The sequence below is a fragment of the Egretta garzetta genome, unplaced genomic scaffold (genome assembly GCF_000687185.1).
Source record: "Egretta garzetta isolate BGI_Z169 unplaced genomic scaffold, ASM68718v1 scaffold448, whole genome shotgun sequence".
In the NCBI taxonomy this organism is placed as follows: domain Eukaryota; kingdom Metazoa; phylum Chordata; class Aves; order Pelecaniformes; family Ardeidae; genus Egretta; species Egretta garzetta.
Genome location: NW_009260497.1, coordinates 576,944 through 582,943, shown reverse-complemented (window position 1 = coordinate 582,943; position 6,000 = coordinate 576,944). Strand labels below are relative to the sequence as shown.

At 42.2% G+C, this 6,000-nt stretch overlaps 1 protein-coding gene across 6 annotated transcripts in view; it reads right to left on the bottom strand.

The window, feature by feature from the left end:
* Nucleotides 1-6,000, bottom strand: part of MAP3K13 (mitogen-activated protein kinase kinase kinase 13) — an 82,450-nt gene that overhangs the window by 36,492 nt on the left and 39,958 nt on the right. Inside the window, exon 1 of one of the 6 annotated variants that reach the window (XM_035899974.1) lies at nucleotides 3,600-3,632. The exons of the other annotated variants lie outside the window; for them this stretch is intronic. The gene's annotated coding sequence lies outside the window, so the exon portion shown is untranslated. Of the gene's footprint in view, nucleotides 1-3,599; nucleotides 3,633-6,000 lie in introns of those variants that run through there. 6 annotated transcript variants of the gene reach the window in all.

The following is a 6,000-nucleotide window of genomic DNA, read 5'->3' as shown; positions in this document are numbered from 1 at the left end:
AAAAAAAAAAAATCATTTTCGTGAAGAAGGCAGACAAAGAGCCAATCCCTTATATTCAGGGAGACCTCTTCAGCTGATTTCAATGAAAGTGAGATTGATTCCCATTTCACCTGCTAGCCAGCTTCCCAAAGCACAGTTTGTGAAATAAGCGGCTTACATAACTGTGTATTTTCAGCACCACATACATAAATGCTTCCTCTATCCTGTATAAGGTATTTTTGGATCTGCTCAAATGCTACTGTGTTCTTCCAGGGCTTTGCATTCTTCTGCTCAGAAATTGCATAATCTGATGCCATAGGAAATAAGTGATGTTGCATAATGACTCTTACATTCACTGCGGGATTTTGGTGCTACATGCTTCTGTTGCAAAGCAGCCCTTTTCCGTGCTTCCGAATCGAGGTCCTCGCTTTTTGAAGGAAGGATGATCTATCAGCCACCTGCCTTTGGGGGGTAGGGGTAACAAACCAAGGGCCACCTTGTACCATACTGTTACAAGAATTTCACTGCACAAAAAAATGGGTTTAACTTTGCATTGCCCATTTGCTCCTTCTGTTTTCCCTCACTCCGGCTGTTTGCACGTCCTGAGCTGTGTGCATGCATTAAACACCAGAAGTTTCATATGCAATGTTCTGACCTCTAATTCACCACTGATACCCTCCATCGCAGGCTCATCAATACCATTGTAAAACATTCAGCTGGTATAAAAGGCAGACTAAATGCCGATTACCCTTTTATACAACTGAAATCCATCTTAGATCAAAATTTAGAAATGACCTTAAATTACACTCTTCTCTTCCATCCTTCCAGCTGTCTTCATAGTATGAAACAACTTTTAAAACCCAGCCACAGACTTCAGGCTGTGCTCTACTCCTTTTCTCTCTTCATCCTTCAGACTTCTGCATTTTTTTCTTACCTCATTAAAGATCCATTTTACATTACTAAATAGCAATAAGAGATTAAAGGATTTAAATTCAAATATTTTACAACTACAAAACCCAGGAAAAACTCAAAGTTAAGTTCACAGATGCCTTACAGCTTCTCTGACATTGCCATGTGAAGCCATCAAAATGTTCCAGTATTACCAGCAAATAGTATCTTGCAGTTTCTCCCCACTTACAGAACTGAAACGTCATCTTTTCCTCCAAGGAGTAGTGTTAAGATTAATTAATGTCTGAAAGATCTTTGAGGATGAAGATCAATATCAAAGTGCTATTTTCAGGAATCCAGTGAATGAATCAAACTCTCACTTTAATTCATGTGAGGCATCAAACTGGTCTCAGGTAAATTCACTCGCGCGCTTGTTCTTATTTTTGTAGTAGATATGAATTATTCAGTATTTGCAAAGCACACTTGACATGTAAAAGCTCTACACACAAACTTCTTGGCACTAACAGCCTACATGCTTCATATCCAATATTAAAGTAACTCAACAACTATCCACGAGAGTACAAAAATTACCAGGCTACATGCAATGCTTCGGCACTGGGTACCAGAGTGCATGCACCTGATGGGAAGGGGACACTTGCAATCCAGCTGGTGGATGAAAAATGAGAGTAGTAAGTTGTATTTAGTAAGCACCATAACACTTCTATGAGCAAAGAGGATTACTCCTGATAGAGAAGCAAGCACAATAACTTGCTCAGGAGCCTCTATTAAGCCCTGTATTACCGGCACCGCATAAGGGGCGAGAGCAACATCCGAGAGGTGTGATCCTATTCTTAGGCTGTTAGAGCTTTACGTGATGGTAACACAGCCACAGCAGCACACATGAGACACAGTCGTGGACTGAAGAACCGCAGAGGACGCTCTGGAGGCCTGACACAACACAAGCCATCTGCAGAGACCTTCCACAGGTGCGCCCAGCCCCTTGGTTCATCCCTACTATAGATCATGGTTTGGCTACAGTTGATAAACCAACATTTGAGAACCTCCTTCCGGCACCAAAGGATGGTGAGGTTAGATTTTCTGTGTTTCAGCAGAGAAGCCACAGCTGCATCACTGATTTTTGCATCCTCCAGAAGACCTGAAGGTAAGAAGAGTAACGGGTTGGGGACAGGAAAGGGCAAACATCCTAGGAATGAAGAAAGCATTCACACAGAGAGAACCTCTGTTCCTCAAGCCCACCATGCCGGAAAAAGTCCAGCCTCCCGCCCACACCCCACCAGGACTTTAACCTCTCACAACTGCTCCAGGAGAAATAGCACAAACAATTACAGTTTCAACGGAGGATTATAAAACCTGCATACTTTACACCGAAAAAAAAAATATCTGTTCTTCCCCCTGGCCTACGCCCAATTGTTGCTAATGCCTTTGAACCTGCTCCAACGACCAACTTTTCGGTTGAAGTTGTAAACAGGGGAAGAGGACAGAGGTCAAAATACACGTTGAGTATTCATAGGGGTGGGAGTAAGTACACACAGTGTTTCTGCTCCTGGCCCACCTCGGTATTTCTGCTGCAGCTGCCAACTTGCTATTCCATCCAAAGTAGTGTTTTAGGTGAAATATTTGCTCCCTCTTCCCCAAGAAGCAAGAGCAATTTGCTGTAATGTCACAAAGCCTACAAAGCCCACGCACGGGACATATTTGCCAAGGAAGGATAAAAAAAAAAAATAATTCCTCTAAGCTGGCCAGGGCTTGCTGAAGTGCCAAACCCCTGAGAGCTTCAGCCTCTTTGCAGATGCAGAGGTAACGTAACGTTTGCCTCAGATGGCTCATTTTGATCCAGTCATGGCTGAGAAACTCACTGGAAGTTGTAAAATCGGTTAAGTCTGCTGCTGTCTTCCTCCAAAGATGGGATCTCAGGTGAGAGCTTGGCTAAAATACTCTATGCAGGGCAAGGTTTGGGCCCCAAGGACCAGAGCTGAAGAGGAACCTGCACTGATTTAAAATCTGTTCATACAACCAATGTCAGACTTCTTTTATTTTTATGTATGAAAGCTTTATTTAAAGACTGCCATTTTGACAAGTCCTACTATTAGAAATCCACTCCACACATCTGAACTGCAGAAAGCCTCGAACAGGTACCAGATATGAACAATTCCAGTCTAATCAGTCACCATCTCATAGTTGCTGTAAAAAAAAGTCACAAGAAAACAGAAAATATTGTAAAACCCTTCCTACCCTGCCCCTGCTTAGAGCAGAACCATATTTTAATAAACACTAATTGCAAAACTGCTTACCTATGAAGAGAATTTCAAATAAATCATTACTCAATTTTCTGATCCACTGGAGATAAGCCACTTACCAACTCTTTACAATAGGGGACAAAAGAGGAAGGTTAGTAATGCAACCAGAAAAAAAAAAACAAAACCAACCACCCACACATTTTTTAAACACAAGTTCACGTGTAGCTGAGCAGCAATAAGAGTCCCTACCATATATTCTGTGCTAGAAGATATTTGCTAATTCCAGGCACAGGGGTCAAAATGAATGCCAGCTATAAATTTAACTACCAGGCAGCAGGGGACAAAGACAAATCTGAATGACAGGACCATTCCGGATCAAAGAATCAGACCGGAGGCCCAAAATACAGGAAACAAAACTGGTGCTAAAGCAAAACAAACAAAAACCCACCCCACTACATCAAAATCATTACTTACTTGTTTTTCATAGCCAAAGTCTGCTACAGAAACAGAGGTTCAAAGGGTTGTCTCTCTCTCTCTAGAAACAAAAACCCGCATACATTTGGGGATACAACGAAAAGGAGAGTAACAAAAACTTTTAAATCAGTGACAACTTTAACCTCCGCAATCGAGGATATCCCAAGATGTCTGTGGTTACACACCCGGCAGTTACTGTGAAAAGTGCCCACATCTGTGAGTCAGACCGACCGAACCTCTCTCTCATTTCACTCCATTTCATTTTTATTTCAAATATTTCCACATTTTCTCCCTCAAAATTATCGATCAAAATATGTTCCTTCAGTTTCTTCTCTTGAGCAGACTGCCTATTGATAAAATCAGTATCTCCAGACACAAGGGCCTGATGTCATCCTTCTCCATCAACTTAAAATACCCAATTTTTCATTTACTTAGGAGAGATGTGTGGCTTGATATGATTAAGCTATTGCAGCACCTAAACCACACACACACCCCCCAAAACAAAAATAAAGAGCAGCTCCACTCATTTCATTGGAAGAAAACATGACATCATGCCCCATTCAGGTAAGCAAGAATATGACAAATCTTGCCCCGGTGAACAGTATCCTTAACTGCAATGGTCCTCCCAGCTTCCTCATCTATTAAGAAAATGAGGGATAAAAATCGTGTGCCCAGCACAAGCGAGACAGCTCAAACTGCTACTATCAATAATAAAGGAACAAATTCCTACCCGGCTGAGAGAAAGAAAACACATCTCTTTTTCATCTCAAAACCAAAATTAAATCATTTATTACTGTAACACAACAGAAGAACTGTTTGATTAGCCCACAAAAGAAAAAAAAATAATACCATTGCCTAGAAGGCAAAAAATACAATTCTGCTTCTTTATACTATCTCTAGTAATTCTTATGTCATTCCCTGTGTATTCCATATATATCCATTCTCCATTGCCATTCCCTTTCCCTTTAAAAGGGGGGCACAAGAAGATAACGTGCAAAATTGCAAGTGAAAAATGTCTAGCACACCGACAAGCAAAAGGACAGGCCAGCTATCAGATTAAATATACAGTGATGGATAAATTAAGGTTTCACATTTCCCCTTCCCTTCTCTCAGCATCATTTTTTCAGCCCTTTCACATCACAAATGCAACATCCATCTGTCCTTCCGAAATAAATGGCGAAAGGGTAACGCTGACCATTAAACACACATACACAAACAGACACGCTTCAAAAAAAGACATTTTCATCTAAATACTCACAAGGATTAAGATCTCCTATGTGATGCTCCATTTTCTTGTTTTAAAAAGATGGAAGGCAAAAAAAAAAAAAAAAAAGGAAGTGTTGCAAAATAAAAGGAAATTCCACCCACACAATCCTGCAGCCTGCTGCAAAGAAGCACAGAAGCGTGCTGACGTCACGGATTCATGAATGGATGTAAATCGGGCTGTTTCGAGATTCGGCGGCGCTGGCTGGGGCTGCGCACCACGAGAGGGAGAGGGGAGCCGGGGGGCAGCCAATCCACGCAGGCACCGCCGGCCGCCTTCTGCCAGCAAAAAATCTGGGCACCGAAGAGCCCGAGCCCACTGCCGAGCTGCCCCAAAACACGGGGCTCCCCTGCCAGTCGGGGAGCCAGCCCCTGTACTCCCCGTGCAAGGCAGGGGAGAGGACGCTGCAAACAATTTGTTCGTAAGTGAAGTGAAGCTGTTGGGTAAAATGGCATCACTGCTGCCATTCCACGAAGAGGACCGGGCGAGGACATCCTCTAATGCCTTCGAGTCATTGCTCCGATGAGTTTCTGCCCCTCCGTGCAGCTTGGATAACAACAGCGTATCAAATAACAGCCATCTGTTATACGAATCAAATGTATTTAGCAATCAGAAAAGGAGTTTATCATCTCTCTGGCTTCTTTCAGGATTACAAACCCTGGGTATTATTATTAAAATAACTAAATATAAGCATGTACTGGAAGGAAGCTGCAGGGAGAACAATAGGAGTCTTGTATTTGATTAGTGATGCAAAAGCACCAACAAAATAAAAATAGGAGCACTAACAAAATCACGCATTCAGCTCTCAAACATTCCCAACAGCAGGCAGACGAGCTCACAATGTCAGAAACAAGCAAAAAAAAAAAAAAAAAAATCAGAGCACACATAGTTTCACACTTGCGGCTACGTAACGAACAGTGGGCACAACACCCGTGTGTCACAGCCATTTTCATTTCATTTTCAGTTCCACACTGATGAATATATTTAATTCTGCGTACCAGATGCAAGGGCACAGGGCATTGTTTTGGATGCCCAAAGAGGTGGCAATGTCCTGGTGAATGCACTCAAGAGCGGCTACGATTAACTTGGATCAGGACAGGGGAAAAGCACATGTTTTGCCTTATTTTTGTATCTTTG